The sequence below is a fragment of the Cyanistes caeruleus genome, chromosome 11, assembly GCF_971803275.1.
Source record: "Cyanistes caeruleus chromosome 11, bCyaCae1.hap1.1, whole genome shotgun sequence".
NCBI classification, from domain to species: Eukaryota; Metazoa; Chordata; class Aves; order Passeriformes; family Paridae; genus Cyanistes; species Cyanistes caeruleus.
Genome location: NC_141711.1, coordinates 10,981,526 through 10,999,325, shown reverse-complemented (window position 1 = coordinate 10,999,325; position 17,800 = coordinate 10,981,526). Strand labels below are relative to the sequence as shown.

Sequence of the window (17,800 nt, the reverse complement as noted above, 5' to 3'; positions counted from 1 at the left end):
TGTGTTAGGCAGCATTTTCCTGAGAACTGTAGCCTGTATTCAGTCAGGCTTATCTAGTATGGAAAATAGTTGCTTGGGGTGAGAGACTGTTCTGATAAATCTGGCTGTTTTAATGCCAGATTCTTTCACAAAAGATTTGTAGCACTGTTGGCAAGTGGGAAGTGGAAATTCTTGCTCAGATTAATTCCATGAGACTGATGACCAAGCAGTCTTGGACAGAAAGAAGTTTATTTCCAATTTTTAAACTATGTGTTTTGCTGCTGAAGTTAGATTGAAACAGATCCACAAAAATTGCTGTCGATAGCAACTGCTGGTTAGAAGCACAAGGTCAGTGGTCAAGTGCTTTCAGTCTCCCAGGAAGTTCCAAAGTAGCCCTGACTTCTATAACTTCCGTACAATGTTAGATCCGTTCTCTGACAACTTGGCTATAACTTGGGAAATTTTATCAGAGATGCCAAAGCCTTGATGACAAACTGGGGAAACCAAAGATTTGTTATGCTCTTTGTTGATCATAGTCTGCACAGGATGGTTTCCTGCTGTGTGCAGTTTGCAGTCTCCACTCACCATCCATCAGGTTTTTGTCGCAGATTTTGGGGCTGAGTACTTGGAGGACTAGTGGGATTTACAGCCTTCACCACTCAGCTGAATGTGTCTGTGTGGGCAGCGTGCAGGGCTTGTTGTAGCAGTGGTCCCATTCAACTGGAAGAGTTGCTTCCAAGCAAGCAAGACTGCTCCAAGTAGCCCTTCTTTGGAAGTTAGTGAATGATGGATGAGCCCTCCTATTAGTGGGAAGCCAATCCTTTTCAGAACTGTGGCATACTGGAGAAGGAGATTTGCAGAAGTTGCCCTAATGCTGCTTGCTAGTAATATTTGTTCTCTCCACAGAGCCTCCTCTTCTAAGACTGTGGAGCATTCATCCTTTACAAAATCCAAACTTCAAGGGGAAGTTTCTTTCTGCATCATGCCTGCAGTAATTGTTTGTGATTTTCACCCGTCTGTGACATTGTCTGTCTGCCCAACAGGCCTCCTTGTCTCGAGATATTTCCTGACATACTCATGATGCTTCCAAAACAATTTAAAGCTTTCAGTCCTAGCTAAACCTTTGCAAACCAATTGAAGAAACCTTTCTGGACACCAGAGCTTCAAATACAGGAACAAGACATGTTGAAGACAGTGTTCTGAGTACAGTGTTCGAGTTAGCTCTGCTGCTGATACTTCCATCTCTGGCAAGAAACATTCTTCTGGTTATAACATCTTTTTTGATTAGAGGCCTCTACTGGGGCCTTTAAGAGTTGGTGCAAGGCTCTTCAAGACCTCTGCAGAAGACCTCACAGAAGCTGTCCAGAAAGACAACACTTGTTATAGTTAAAGTTTGTTACCTTTGTAATGTGAGGGAAGAAGGAAGAGAAGCCTTGAGTTAGGGTGGTACTGCAGTGTCTGGTGTACCTTATTTCTGAAGCTGGAGAAGTGCTGCTCTGCTGTGTTGAGCCTGAGTGTGCATGCAGAAATGCAGACAAAATTATTTTGACAATGTGTTCACTCCTTGTCCCTGCTGAATGCCTGTTTGTCCTGTATAAATGGATTTCAGGATCAGCCAACCTCCAGCTCTGAATTAGTCTAATAAGGCATGGTACGTAGGGTTTAAAGGTCATTTCACAAGCAGCTGGCTTCCTGCATATATTAGGGGGAATGATTTTTTAAATAATGGTATTGGAAAGCTGTTGATTTAACTTTTAAAATACCTGTATGCTATGAAATTTCATCTCTTCTGCCTCTGTCCTTCAAGCACTCTGCTTGCCCTCTGCCTGCTTATCTTTCTGTCATTTCTGATTACCTCTGCCCATCTGCCTCTGCATTCTCTCCCCTTGGGTTTATCAGTCCACGTTTGCTGCCCACAAGGACTTGGCTTATATTTCTGAGGAGCTCATCTCTTGGATTACTTTACTGAGCTGTGGAACAGAAAGCTCAGGGTTTCTTGGTTTGGGCCGTTAAAGCACTATTACGCTGTTCTTTTTTGGGGGGACTGGGAGGTCTCAACAATCACCACTACATTGGCAGCATTTTTTGTGTCCCAGCTGGTACCTACTTCCCTCAGAATTAATTTAACATTGGTGAAAAAAGATTATAATTTTGGTGGTTTTTTTAACTCCTGAACTGGTTGAATTGTGCATATTGATTATTTCAGTTTCCTCTCTGTGGGGTGTTTACTTCAACCCCAACCTGATCCAAGTGTTTCATATGAAAATGGAGGATGTTTTTATTAATTTGCTTTTTCCCTGGATTCCTCTTTGAGTTTGCCAATGAGGATGATTTGAAATGTTCTAATGACTCATAAAGTATGGACACTGCATTAAAAACTGAAGGGAGCACCCACATGTCCAGGTCATGCAAGCCTTTGGCAGATGGCAGTGTCCTGCCAGGTGGGAGATGGTACCTTCTCATTACAGTTGCTTGTACCTGTACAGATTCCTGGATCTTCAGATGTTCTTTCTGCTTGTTTGAAGTTTTGTTCACAATACAAATCCTCAGGAAATCAGATAACTGGACAAAAAGCAAGCTTAAAATTTAGGGAGATGATAGCAGCTGCAGCATTTTTTCTTCCTGCATTCAGACCAAAATGCTGTGAAACTTTTACATTTGTCTTATTTTCTGAAGGATGTTTCCTACTCATGACTTGCAGTTGTTCTGAGTTTATTCTCTTTTTAGTACCATGCAGTGCCCTGGCGCAGCTACTGAAGCAGTTCAGTTTTTGTCTAGGACACACCTTTCTTCTTTAGATGTTAAATTAAAAGCACCTCCTTTCTGTTCTTGAAGTTTTTTCTCTGTAGCACTCTCCTGACTACTGTGGAAATAGGGGAGTGATACAGGACTGAATTGATTTGTGGGTTCTCTCTGGCTGCCTGTAAGGGCTCAGACAAGCAGTGCCCAAGTATGTGATGGGCCCCTGCTCAGCTGCTGTTTAAAAAAACCTCTTAACATTAGAGACTTTTTGCTGATAGAACTGTGAACCTTGCAATTTAGAATAGTATATTGGCATAATATTAAAAAAAAATAAACCAAGTTTCTAAATATCAAAGAATTGAGGTTTTTATATTCTGTGTGATGCAGTAGGGTAAATAATAATACACTGTGTTTCAGTTACCTGCTTGATAGCTTTATAAAATAAGTTCTTTGTCAGAATAGGAGAGTTTCTGGTTATAGATACAATATAGAGTCTTGTTGATCTCTCCAAAAGATTTGAAAAGGAGATTGAATTACTATTTGTTTGTCCCATTTCAATGCCATCTTAATTCCATGTTTGAGAACTTCTGCTGATTACTTTTCATGGGTGGAAGAATGAAGGAAATGTATCTTTCTTTTGAGGCACTGACTGCAGCTAAACACAGTGTGCTGGGAAGTTATATGGATACTTCTAATGATCCTGTGGGTGTTCTGACCCTGTCTCTTCATGGATTCAGGTGACTTTGAACACAAGAGTTTCCCTCAGGCCATATCAGCAGGAACTATTGAAAACTTTTGTTCTTCAGTGGTGCTAACTGTGGCCTGCTTAGGATTACCATCATTTAACAAGCTCTGTAGTATTTCAGGGCCCCTGGGGTGTTGTCAGTACTGTTCCTGTGGCACATCAAGGTTGTATTTTATCTTTTGGTACCAAGCCTCAGTGTATTTAGGAGTATTCTGAGGCTCAGGAAATCTTCTCAAACCTTGTAAAAGTAGACAGCCACTGAAAAATGTATTGGATGCTGTGATCCAGGTAGGAGTGTCCCTTGCTGTGTGCACCTTGAGCTGACACAATGAAGGCAGTGTGCCAGAGCTGGAGTGCACTAGAGGAATTTTTGTGGAGACCTTGTATGGCACCAGTGATCCCTGTATTCTGCAAAAGCCAACGTTAAAGCTCTACAGCTTGTATAGACTCCAGATTGACCTCTGGAGCAGAAGCAGGTTCATTGCTGAAGATAGACTGGGTGTAATGTTCTAATGCAGCTCCCGCTTCCCAGTCTTTATCAAACGTCTTGAGGCACATGGGCTGCCACTTGCTTCAAAAACAACAAGCATTTTGGAAGCCATTAAAAGTGAAAGTCATGCTTTGTTCTTGCAGCTGCTGATGGGTGGCTTGTGTGCACACAAAGCTATGTTGTGAACTTGAGACAACAGAATGCTCTCAAGTTCCTTGTTTAATCCAGTATCAGATGAGTGCTGGCTGGGAAGGAGCCCAACACAGCCCAGGCTGTGAGACACTTCTTAGTGCCTTCTTGTTTTGTGGAGCCTTGACGTTTGCTACAATAGAACCCCATAAAACACAGGAAAGTCTCTCCTATCAGGTGAGTGTATTAACAGGCTTCTTGCACTGATGGATTAGAGCCAGACTGTGTTCAGTAAACGTGGCTAAATAATAAAAGGTGAGATTGTGTGCAGTGATCCCAGGTCTCCTTTCTCCAGCTGCAGCCTCCTGTCTGTTTGCTGGGAACCTTTGCACAGGCAAACAGCTTTGCTTGAGAGAGCAGGCTGTGCACTGTTTTCTGACACAGCCAAAGGTGGCTGACACAAAGCCAAAGGAGAGCTTCTCTCTGAGGGACTGAAATGTTAACAAAGATGTTGTGCTGCCTTGCAGAGCCCTGACTTGCTTTGTATAAAAACTGAACAGATGTTGGTAGGAGCTTTGCCATATACAGAGCAGACCCTGGAGAGCAGGGCAGAGCCTGCTCAGGTGACGTGAGTGACACTGTCCTGGGTTCAGTGTGCCAGCACTCCTCCTGAATGTGGGGCTCCCTCCAAGCCATGTCTGGAGCTTTACCCTGCTCAAGGAAGTGGGACTCATGTAGCCATGTTTTACATCCATGAGCCTGGTTTATGTCCCACTCTGCTTACTCTAAACCTGCTGGTGAGTTGCAGTGGTGTTCCTCAGAAGCACAAGGGCTCTGAAGTAATAAGTTCCTGTATACCTTGTGAAAACAGGCAATTAGGTGGAGGGAAGGGACCCCAGTGGTGCTTGTGCAGGGGGAAAGGATATTGACTCACTCTTTATTAGAGGTGAGTTTGGTCACAGAGAAACTTAACTTAGACACATGAATCTGGAGAAATCCAAATGGCTGCTCATGAACAACCTATTTCTGCTTGAAGACTCTGGCTTGCCTGAATGTTTGAGGGGTTAACTTCTGCCTACCATTGTGATCACCTTCATTGGAGAGACTCACTGCAGCAACTGAGAAGATTGTCCTTTGGAATATGCTGTGTCTGTCTTAGTATTGATTTCCTTTTTTGCTTTTGAGAAATGGCAACAAAGTCCTTGTTGCAAGAAAGGGCTACAGAAAGCTTTCAAAAGTTTATAGCTTGATCCTCTAAGGCCTGTTCTGTTATTTTAGGGTGAGATAAAAGAGTATTAGGTGTGAGCAGCCTGGAAAAAGAAAAGGGTTTGTGGATTTAAGGTAGCCTGTGGCCTTGCTTCCTGCACCAGTTGTTGTGTTGTTCAAGCAAATGTTTCATGCTTGGAAAATTTGAGCTCTGGGGATCAGAGCAACTGCAGATCCTTGCTAGCCTCAGCACTTTGTGCTGCTGATGAGCAGGCAGTTGTCAGTTCCTCAGTAGCTTGCTTTTGCTGCTTTTTGTTGAGGCAGGACAGCAGCTGAGATGAGGGAAGAGGAAACGTCACAGTGTTGTGGTCCTGTGTCCAAGGACTGGTGTGACAGGCAACTGTGTGTGAATGGAACAGCCTAAGGTCTGCCAGCTCACTGATGTGAGTGCTCATTGTGGTTGTTGGTTGTGACATGGCTGTGCTGTCACAGCTCGTTCAGAGCTTGCTCACAGGGTCAATGACTTTTGACTGGGTTTTTTCCAGTCCCCACTGGTCATCCTTGTCCATCTATTATTAAGCCTGCTTTGGCATGGCTGGCAGGAGCTTATTCCAAATCCTGATGGAAGAAAGGTGCAGTAGTTGTGGAGCATGGCGGAGCAGGTGTCAGCAGGTCTGCAGGTGGGCTTTGGACGGGATAGCAGGGGTTCATATTTATAAAGTTTTCATAGGCCCCTTGAGTACAGTGATAGGCTTTGAAGCGTGGTTTCCTCTGAGCTCTGCTTCCCCACAAAAATCTTCAAGCATGATCCATCAAGGAGTGTGAAATATATTCAAAATCCCACTGCTGCCTTTTTCTCAGTCAGCAGGGTTGTGCTTTCTTCTCTGGTCTGGAGTTGTTTGCTGTTGAGAATAAGCAGTCTCTTTTCTTGTGATTCCTTACCTCTCTTTGGGACATGATGCCATCAAGAAAACCAGCTGTTCCAATCTGAGAGCTGCCTCTGCCTTCATGCTCTCTTGTTGATTGTGTTGAATCAATGAAGTGCTGCAATACTGTAGAGAAAAGGGGGGGTGTGAAGAAATGAAGAGGGAGATCACACAGAAGGAATATACAGAAGAGGATTCATATCCTGTCACATGGTTCACAGTGGCTGTGTCTGGAACTAGATCTGCTATAATAACAGAAATTCCCTCATGAAAACTTGAGTCCCAAGTCCAAATTCTTGCCTCACTAAGTTGTGGGATCTGAGAGCTCCCACATGGAGAAGGGAGCTAGCTAATCTCAGCATCTGGGGAGACCTGACAAGTCCTGATTGTTCCTGCAGAGAAGGTGGTGGCTTTGGTAAGTGTTACAGGAAAAAATATTTAAAGGGAAGAAGTAAGGGAGATAATTTCTGAATGCCAGCTGTAGCAGAAGGATAAGGTTCAAAATATTCCTCTTGAAAATCCTGCCAATTGCAATTTTGACTCCCTTCAACTCTTGAACCACTGTCTCAAACCTTTGTCAATACAGACTTTTCTTGTGAAGCTCAGCTTTGATGGCATCCCGTTCAGCCAAGAAAACTGCCACGTTCTGCTTTGACTTTGGTTCCAGCTGTTCAGTGCAAAAAGCTTTCATTGCTGCTATGAAAAGCTTTTCTTAAGGGACAACATAAAGCAGGGATGTTGTGGTGCTTGAAGGCTGAAGTAGGCACCTTCCCTTGAGAAGAGTCTTCTAAAGCACAGATGTCTGGTACACTGTCATGTGGATAAAAGGTTATAAGGATTATGTGTTAATCTGTAGCTGTTAATCCTCCCAGCAGGTTGGGATCCAACTGATGTTTGGACCCACCAGCCAGGTATGCAAGAGAATTTCTTCAGTGTCTGTGAACTGCTCCATAAGCCTCTAGGCTGTAACTGTTCATCTAGGTCCTGTCTTGTGATCCTTGGTTTTTGCTTTGCTCTCTCTGTTGGTGCTTTCCTTGGCTGCATCAATTTTGATTTGTGCGTACCATGGTACCTGGTCCATCCTGACAGCAGGATGGTAGGCTTACACCATACTGTGTGTTTCACCTCAGGCAAGGCTTGTGTTCTTCTTGATAATTGCTTCAGAATCAGCAGTTGGAAGCATTTCTTGATCTTGGCACGAATTTCTCAAGTACCACTGAAATTCCAATGAGTTTCTGGAAGTGCACGTTGTAGAGCTGTAAGAACTTGCCCTCTTGATTCTTGACTTGGCATTTCTTATTTGCAAATTTACATCTAGATATGCACTTGATTATCTGTTTGGGGTTTTTTTCAATAGACCAACGATATCTTTTTATGGTTTTTAAACCTGTTTCCCTGAGGTTGCTGCTTGGAATCCTTCTCTTAAGCTTAAAAATACTAGCAATTGCCAACCCTCTTGTGCAAGATGTGGAAACATGAAGGCTCAGGAATCCCCATTTTTTCTCACTGGCACCAGAATCAAGTGCTGTATAGCACTTCCAAGTTATTTTATCCATTATATTTTTGATTTGGTTGATTTTTTTTGTGGTGTGCTGAATTCCAGGTTGTTGCAGTGCCATGCTGGCACTGAGGTTGGTCCCTATGAGGTCAGGAGAGTGCATAGCAAATATTCAAGCTAGAAGCAAGGCAAATTGTTCTAAAACTCTTCTGTGATGTTCTGTGATTAAAACTCAGTCTGTGGGTATTTTACATATATTTATGTGTGGCTCACTTATCTCCTCCTCACCACTTAGCATGAACAGTTCTGGCCATGTGTAGGTTTTTTCTTGTAGTCTGAACAAGTAAGCTAGAGATACGCTATTGCCTGAGTTTGCTGCCTCCTCTTCCTCCTCCTTCCTTCTCTTTTACCTATTTCTAGTCTGAGCTCAGATTTTTCCTTTCCCCTCTGTCTTCATTTTTTCACCTGCTTCCTTCCAGTGTCTCTGCACCTTCTCCCTCCCTCCTCTCCTCTCCTCTCTCTGTCCCCTTCGTTTGCATTCCTTTCATTTCAAAACCTATATCGGAGCTGACACCAGGCTGCCTATTCCCTGCAGCACTGAACTGGCGGTTTGGAAGGAGGAGGCTGCAATTCCCTCAAGGGGCAAGACAGAGTTCAGTGTCTGTCTTATTTTTAAATATGCATCTGAACATGGCTGATCAGAGGAGCAAAAGAAATCTTCGGGTTCTGAGTGCTGGAAGCTCATAAGGACATAGTGCAATCCTCTGCATCTCCCTGCTCCTCCCGCACTCCTCACTGAACATGAAAGCTGCTTGGCACAGGGGACTTTGACTGCAGAAAAGATGGGTAAGAATCAGAGACCCCATGGAAGAAGGGTAGAAAGGGTGGGTGTTTTGCAAGCCTCATACCTTCTTTCTCTACCTCAAGTTCTTTTCATTTTGTCAGAATGTCTTCAGTTCTTTTCATTCTTTGAACCCTGAAAAACCCCAGAGTACATTACTCAGCTATGCAGCAGCTTTGCAGAATGCTGTTTAACCTTGGGCAAGTAACAGACTGAAGACTGGTCATCATGCTGGCACAGTGAAGGGACAAGCTGAGGTATTCCAGTTCTATGTTCTTACCACAACTAGTGCCATGACAAGGTACCAGAGATGGATCTGCAGGTTTCCCAGTGGGATTAGGAGCTCTGCTAGGGCAGGTTTTGTACCCAGCTGGTGAACTTCCTAAATGATTTTGCTGTGCAGCTCTAGCTGCTGGCATCTGTTCAGGCAGCACAGTGACGAAGTCACCTAAAGGGCAAAAAAAAGCAGGTGCTTACTGGTCCAACAGCTCCTGCCAGCAGATTAGGATCAGAAGTGAAGGAGAGCATATTGAATTAAAGCTATAATCATAATTTCAGTTTAGACAAAATGTATGGAGCTTGGCAGAATACCAGGGCCCTGACTCTTGTAAAAATGTGTCACAGGTTCCTTTGGGACCATAGGAAGATCAAGACCTTTATTGAAAACCTTCTGTCAGCTGTGTTACTTTCTGGGGCACAGGGTACTTTGGTTTGGCATAGACACAGCTACTCCTTTCTGCTACATGTTGGACGCTTCTGATCCTGAAAGTGGTCAAACCTGGTGTAAGTAGCTAAGGGTTCAAGGTAATTGCAGCAAGTTGTATAGGGGAGGTTGCAGGCTCATTGCCTTCATGTTTTCTTTTAGTATCCTTGCCTAAGGAGCAGCCTAATCCATCAGAGGAGACACCTGACAGCATCAGGACTTAATACCAGATGATTGTCAACTGAAGTATGTTGATGGTATTCAGGTAGACTGGAGTAGGCTCTACTCTGAAGAGAAAAGGATGAGGAGGCTAGATCTTAGACCTTCAGAAATGCCCAAATTGTCCTGGAAAAACTGCTTTTGATTGGAGAAAAAGTCTTCTTGCAGGAGGATCTCAGTGTTCATGCTGTCTAATTTATTTCTTTAGAAGTAAAAGATAGAAAGAAAAAAGTAAGAGTTAAGACTTTCCAGTTGGTGAAATATGTGTGAATGGCAGAAGAGTTGACTACTGGGGTGGATGGATTTGGCCTTCTGTTCTGATTCTGCCTTTTTTGCCAAAGGATCCATGTTTTTGGACTCTGATGAGGTGTGTTCAGTTGCTGTCCTTTTAACATTTTGCACGGTGTTTATGTGGAAGAGGTTGTGCATTTGCAGTGGGTGAGGAATGGAAACAAGAGCTGGCACTGTACAGCCGATTTCTTCTCTACAGTGTTGCATATTCAGTTGTCAATTTTTCTCTACTTGCTGAAAGTTTTTGATTTCTTGTTTTAAAATAGCTAGTAGAGAGAAAGGATCCATTGCCTACAGGGATAGCTGGAGCCAAGTGGCAGATAAACCTTCCCTGGCTGTGTTCTTTCAGCTCCTCCCTGCCCTGGAGATGTCTCTGCTGTAGTTGTGGGTTCCCTGGATGTGTCTCTCTGTGTACCCAGTCCTGATGAGCAGCACTGCGTACACTGTGGCTGACACACTGCAGTCCTGACTGGCATTATTCTTCCAGTTAGACCTTTCTTGAATAGCAAAGCTACTTGTTACAGACTGTCTTTTTTACCTGAAAATTCACATATCACCACATTTGTGCCAGAGCAAGGTTATGTATCTGGGGGAGCCCTAGATAACAGCAGTTAAACTACCTTAACTGGTGCCTCTGGTTGCACCATTTGCTGGAGTCATTGGGGCTGGAAGTATTCCTTGGGAAAGGAAACAAACTGCTACAACAATTCCAGCATGCTCTTGTGACCTTGCTTTTGCTACAGTGGGGAACAGACTGGGTTTTTTTCCAAAAAAACAGTAGAAGGAATATGCCCAAAGTCACTTTCTTGTGTAACTTAAAGTATTCAGGATTTTACCCTAGGTCCCTCAAGGTAAAAGGCTGCTGTGTTAACCTCAGCTCTTCATCTCTTGCCAAGCCTGGAAATCCGGGTTCTTAAGAGGAGCTGTTACTTATATGACCTTCATGCATGAAGCAGTTTCTCTTTTAAAATGTGTTTTCCCCTTTATCAGTTATTCATTGAAGAGTCTCTTTGCATCTGTAGAATTTTGAAGGGTAGCTATTATTTTACCATTTTAATTTTCCCAGCTGTTCAAATAATTGTTTTAACCTCTCAGTGCCTGGAAGTGCTTTTCACATCCTGATTGCTTTGTATTGTATTTCTTTGGTTTCATGGTTTAAATTACCAACTGTTTTCTCCCTATTCCAAATGGTTACTCTGTGGCTATCTTCTCTATAGTTTTAAAGTCTGCACTGTTCTGAGCACCACTGACAGCAAGGCACTTTGGAATGTCCACACTGGGATACCGGGCTCTCACATCCTGGTTTGGGGTATTTTTTGTTGCTCTCCACACACACACACACACATACATGCACCCCCTGCAAAAAAAGAGAACTTCAGTACTTAAGGATCCCATTAAAACCAGAACAAACTGGTTATTCTGAAAGGTCTTGCCAGTGGCCTCTCTGGAGTTGCATTTCACTGTATATAGGGAAGGGGCTCTGACAGAGACAACGAAACCAGCACAGAATACATTGTCTCCATGCAGTTTTACAGGGAGTAAAGTCAAAGTATTTAATTTGACAGTGGTTTCTCTAGCCCTGACACAAGGCTGTGATGGCTGAGGACAAGGCAAAGCTTCCTGCTGGTCTGCCAGAGGATGTGGCTCATTGAACTGAGCACTCAGTTCCAGGTGGTGTTCCCAGCCCAGAGTGATGCTTGAAGGAGGAGGGACACATCTTCTGTCCCTCCTGGGGCAGAACACTTCCTTGTGGGAGTACCTCCAGACCAGCAGCATCCCATTTCAAAGCTTCCCTTCTCTTTTTGATATTTTTATTTTTGTTTTTATTTTTTATTTCAATGAGCGGTGCTCCTCTTGAGTATGTCTTTAATAGCCTTGCCATAGGGACAGAGGTAAAATTTGAAAATAAATAATTACACTGTGATACTCTGGACATATTGCTGTAGTTTCTCTTACGTGTTCTTCTCACGTGTTCTGAAAGTTGCAAAAGGTGATTTATAATTCATCAAACTAAGCATAAAACATCTGACTGCAAAGCCTATCAATTTGATCCCATCTCTTTCCAGCCCTTTAATTAGGGAAGCCTTGCTGAAAAATGTACCCATCAGCTACTGAGAAATAGTGCATTCCTGGACCCTCAGTATAGATCTTGAGTTATCCAGGTGCCAAAATGCTGTCAGAACTGACAGATCTTAGAAAATACACCCACAGGCAGAACATTATCCATTACACCAGCACTGAGCAGTGGGCAGTAAGGAAAAATCAGCAGAGAATGTGTCTTTATCAACTTTAATTGGCTTTTCCCATTGCTAAAAATCAGTGTATCCAGCAAGGAAGAGAACCTATCTAGCAGTTTGATTTTTTCATCCCAGAGCTGAAGGGTGCAGTCCATCTTCACTGACGTGTGATGTGGACTTGTCTCAGCACAGCTCCTGGCAGTGCAGTGGAGTCCACAGCCCACAGAGAAGGCTGCCAGTCTGTCCTCGGTGAGTGACCATGCTTAAACAAGCGTGGAGAATGAATTACTGTGGATAAGTTGGATTTCATCTGTGCTCCAGTTGCTCAAAATTTGCTTCAGACAGAGCCAAACTTAGTTAAAGTTTTCTTTGGGTGCTGGCTGCTAACTGCTCCTGGAATACAACTGGCTGGGGTGTGGAATCAAGGATCTGGGCAATGGATATGCTGATCAGAAAGGAGACAACAGCCAAAGGAAGCAGGAACTTTGCCAGAGCTACAGGAAATGCAGAGATTTGAGGGATAGAACAAGCTTCTTTTGAGTTGTTTGGCACTGCAGGTTTACATGCAGCTTTACATCAAAGGCAAAGGAAACAGCAACTGTGTGGATTCTCTTGGGAAGGCTGTTTTGACACCTTGTTGCAGCATCTTACATTTACTGAACTATGTAAAATGTTTCAATTCTTCTTTGGTACTTGTGTCTGCTGCCATTAGATTTGTGACAGTTTTATTAAATAATATTGTCAAGATCATTGCAAATTGTTATTATACTGTGTTTTTTCCTAACTGATTAATGAAAACTACTGATTTCTTTATTTGTTATGTATCGCTTCTCTTGCTAAATTCCACAGAATTTCTGAGAGCACCTTTATTTTAACTTCCTTTTCAGCTAAGTCAAGCTCCTCTATCTCTTTTCTATAAATACTAGAAAAGAGAAGTATGTTCACTAACAAAAGACAATTTAGTAAGTGAACTTACTAATTAGAATTAGAAAATTACTAATTATTAATTAGAAAAGTTACTTTTTCACAGTCCTTGGTGGTCTTAAAAACAAACTGTAAGACTGTCACAGGTTTGCAATCATATAAATATGATTGTGTTGAATAAAACTTTGAAAAAACCAAACTGTAAAGGTTTGTTGTTAAGGCAAGTGAAGGAGCAGTCCTTTATCCAAAGACCGCTCCGTAGGGAACCGTGCTGCCGTTGGCACAGATCGCTGCGGTCGTTTGGAACGGATCTGCTGAGCTGTGGCAGACCAAATCAGTGTTCTGGAAACTCTTGTCACCTCATTGAGTGGACAGTGTTGAGAAGTGAGGGTGCAGCAATGGGGCAGGGGATGTACCAGGGCTCTTTGCTCTGGCTGCAGTGTGAGCCTCCCAGTCATGAGCAGCCTCTGCCCTTGCTGGCGTTGGTGCAGGGCTGGGCACAGTAAGTTCCCTCTCAGGATAAGCTCTGGAGCCTGAACTATACAAGCTGTAAGAATATGATGGACATTATGAAAAAATAAGTGTTGATTTTGTGGGTTTTTTTTTAATTTTTTACTCCTGCTTATCATATGGCCATGAAATACACAGCAACTTCTTGTGTTTGGAAGGTTTCTTTAGAAATTTGAAGCAAGTGGGAGGAAGGGATAACAAAGTCTATTCTGTTCCTCTAATTCAATCTCGCTATTTACAAGCCCAGCTCATCAAGTATGTTGTCACTGTTCTTTGCAGCAAGAGGAAGACTGAAGCCTTAGAACACTCCTGGAGAATATCTACAAATCCATGTGAATAGCCTAAAACATCATATTTCGTGTGGTTTCCATGGATGCCGACCATGCTGCAGTTAGGGCAGTTCTGGTGTGTTGCTCCAAATGGCACAGCAATTTCACCAGGATGCAGTATTCTTGCCTGCTGGCCCTAGGCTCTGGTGGTGCTGTCTGCTGTTAAATAGCTGTCTTGTGCCTGTGTGAAAGAAGGAACTCCTGCATGTGCAGCTTGAGGAGGTGGTAAAGAGTTGTAAGTTTTATTATGTACTATAAAATAGTAATTCCTGATGAAATGAAACATGAAGCATAAAAAGATTAGGATTTTGACATCTTGTTTTGAGATGGTAAAATGCTTCTTTAGTGGCCTTGAGTTACTAAAGGTGTTGCCATCCTAGATTCTCTGTTTGCCAATACGCAGTGTAAATGTGGATGGACAGTGCCTGGCTCTGGCTCTGTGTCAATCATCCCCTAAATGCCTGTTGGCACCTGAATGACCAGCTCCTCCTGTTTAAAAGCAAGGCTGTGTGATTCTTTTATTTTTCTAAGCCATTTGCTCTCTTTAATTGAGCACTGGGAGCCATTGTGTGCGTGGTGTTGCAGGATCCTTGTCGTGTAAGGGCATTGATAAATATGTATTGTGTTGTCAAGTGTTTGTAGCTACTCTGCAGGTAGTGGTGGAGGAGTGAGCTGCATACAGTTAAGAGTCCTTGTGTCTCCGGGGTCAATAAAAACAAGATGGCACGGGGAATTGTGGGAAAGGGAACCAGGATAGCTGCCTTCAGCATCACCTGCTAATAAACCAGCTATTTATAGATCAGCTGAGGCTTTGTCAACTAGATTGTTAAATTAGTATTTACATACTGGCCTCATTGTCTTTCACAGAAAATGTCATTTGCATTAGTGCTTGGACATAAGTGCAGCTTCCTGTGCTCCAGATACATGAGTGTGTTTGGTCACAGTCCGTGGCTTGCAGTGTGTGTGTGAAACTATTCCTGATAGATTCTTGCCTTGCAAATAAATCCTCTTCTCCCTGTAGCATCATTTTCCCATCTTTCTGTGCCTCTCATTTCTTGCAGAAGGCTCACCTTTGTTCCCAAATGTCCGCAACTCATCATGAGGCTGATCTCACTAGAGAGAGAGATGAGCAGCATTTCTGCATAGCAATTCCTAGTTAATCTCTGCCTCTCAGAGAGAGACTTGAATTGTTGATGGCTTGTGGGTAATTTAATAACTAGCAAACAAATAAGATGTGTAGATTGTAGCAACTTAGCCCAGATGCAAAATCCCCACACCTCTTTGCAGCTGTTTGAAGGAACTCTGTTATAAAGGTTTGCTTTTTTACATTTTAGCAGCGGTGAAACAGCGTGGAGAAGAGTTGCTGCTCAGTGAAGCTGTGTTGATCACAGCAGGCTCCACACCTGGCTAGGCAGTTTCAATCCCCTGTGCGTGTGTGTCTGTGCCTTTCAAAAGGGGAGAGTAATCTACTTGCTAGACGTGTGTCTCTCGTAGTCCTTGGACAACCTTGAACAGTCATTTAACTTGTGTTTATTTGCCCATCTCTACCTGGGCAGATATTACTTCTGTGGTTTGGAGTGTGGAGGTTGAATGGATGTCTCGGATTCGTTATGGATGAAAAGTGTTACTGAAATGTAAGGTATTCATACTGTCTCTTCAGACAGCTGATCAGAGTTCAGATTCACCTTCCTGTCTTGCTGCTTCTTGCTTCAAAGCCATTTGGACACTTGGATTGTGCGGGAAGTCGGAAGGCAGTAATAGCAGGGCTGTGATGCAGACAGGTGTCACAGCCTTCGCTCAGATTCACTTCTTAGCACTCGCGGGGATGTTGATAAGGTGCTGTTATGCTGGTATTGTGTTATTCTTAATCTGTCTTTGGCCTGCAAAGGGTCCATCAGCATCAGTTTCTCTGACACCTCGGCAGGCTCTCTGGGCACCTCATTACTCTTTTCAGGAAGAGAGCATTGCAATCCCGTTTCTGCGTCCACAGAGAGCAGAGCTCACCTGCCTGTGCCAGCCCAGTTTACTGTAAGGTGAGAGCTCAGAATGAGCCTTGCACTTTCTCTCACCAGGTACATGAAGCACATAATACCACAACAATAATGCAATATTTCCTGAAACCGTGCACCTTTTATTTATTTTGTTTAAGACAGCAAAGCCTTGGTTTCTTCCCCTTCAAATTCTCTCTTCTCTTGGCCCACAGGAGAGGGAGTGGGACAAGCCAACTGTGGCCATAGGTTTGGGAAACCTGGAGTTGGTTCCTTGGTGCATCAATTCCAGTGACTTGGCTGTGCTCATTTCACCACTACCTCTTCCATTTTAACTTTAATCCTTGCTGAAGGCAGCACCTGATTCTTACATTTTCCCATCTACCAGGTTTTCTTTTTCTGCCTTCTGCTGCTATTCAGAAGAGGAGGGGGTTGGGATGTGGTATTCTGCAAAATGTCAAGGTCTCTTCCTGGAGAGCTGACAGTATAGGTGTTTTATATGTACATGGGCTATCAGGATGAGACATTCCTACTCAGAAACATTGGCTGAGACAGACAGACATTCCTCCTGCCACAGAGAGACAGGCAGGCTCACTGTTGCCAAGCCTTGAAATATTTGGCACATTTTCTATTGCCCTAGTTTTGTGGAGTTGTACCTAAGTTTTATAAGTACATGAGAATTTTAGTTCTGTGTTTTTATTGAAAAAAAGAAAAAGGAAGGAATAAATAGAATACAATAAACTAACCCTCCCACTTAGACAGAATTGGTGTGAGAATGTGAGTCAATTGCTTAAAACCAGAAGATAAATGAAATAACCCTAGTGTATTTCTAAATGGTTTTGCAAGTAAACCTTGCGGTTTTGTGGGATATTCTGACTTTCCTCTTAGCTTTTCAGTATGTGAGGAGTCTGCAACAGGGCTTGTTTTCTTGAGTGAAGGGGTATTTTCAGCTCTCTAAGAGTTCACACATCTGCAGTGTCCCCTGCAAGCAATAATGAGCTGACCAAAACAATCAGTCTCCCTGAATTAGAAGAGCCCTGCATTTTTCAAATTTTCTTTGCGTTCTAATTTGTGCTTTTCAGTTGTTCCAGCTTTCAAGCTTTTCTTGCAAGCAGCAGGATCTTTAATTTCAAGTGGAAGCCAAGATTTCTTGTAAAGAATATGGTTCAGGGTAGCGGTGTTTTGACATTTTCACAGTTATGTCATATATCATCACACCTCCCTATGAGCTGGCAACACCGTTTACACGGAGATGAACGTAATTATTCACAGAGGGGCCCTTTTAGAGCTTGGGACTCCCCAGCTGATCTAGAGGAGACCAACTGGCTCTGCAGGTCTGTGTGTGTCGTTCCTGGGCTCGCAGCAGGATGCAGCTGCCTGTGCACTTTCAGGTTGGTTCCATGGGCCGGCACCAAGGCACGTGCTCCTAAATCACCGATGAATTCAGAGGCACCCACTTGCACCTCTGTGTCGCCTGAGCGGAGGGACACATGCAGCCAGCCTCCCACAACAGAAAGGTTTCCAATAAAGCTGAAACACAGAGTTATTGTTTGCCCAACCGCTGGCAAATGCACAGAACCATTGTGTGGGTCCTGAAAGCCTGGGCGCTTTATTCTCTGCAGACTGAATGGCAGCCGCGGGTAATAATAACACAAGATTAAAAAAGCCAACATTATAGGGGCATTTACAACCCGCTGAGAGAATGAAATCTCAGCAAGGCTGAGCTGTGTCTCTAGTGATCCTACGTTTTTACTACTTGATAAGGAAATGATGGGCAGCTCTGGAGAAATGGCCACCACAGAGCAGACGAAGGGGGAGCAGGTTGGCTGTTCGAACGCTGCAGTAAGTAATGGAAAAGCTGTCTGCAAATCAAGTGACCCTCCTGTCCCTCCCCATGCTGGCTGAGCTGGGGGAGTGTGTGTGCAAGCACACTGCTTCCTTCCCAGGCAGGCAGCAGTGGGATCAGGATTGGTTTGTGTAGTTCAGAGCCTTGTGCTTGGGAGTCTTTGGTCAGCATCATGCAGGGTGGTGCTTTGGTAGCTG

The 17,800-nt window shown here is 43.5% G+C and overlaps 1 protein-coding gene and 1 long non-coding RNA gene across 6 annotated transcripts in view; both read left to right on the top strand.

The window, feature by feature from the left end:
- The window catches only part of CHCHD6 (coiled-coil-helix-coiled-coil-helix domain containing 6), a 110,401-nt gene that overhangs the window by 80,346 nt on the left and 12,255 nt on the right, over positions 1–17,800 (top strand). The gene's annotated exons all lie outside the window — the stretch shown is intronic.
- Positions 5,802–16,472, top strand: LOC111935071 (uncharacterized). The gene is made up of 3 exons (XR_002867581.2): positions 5,802–5,971; positions 12,142–12,255; positions 13,720–16,472. It is a non-coding gene; the product is annotated as an uncharacterized LOC111935071 (long non-coding RNA).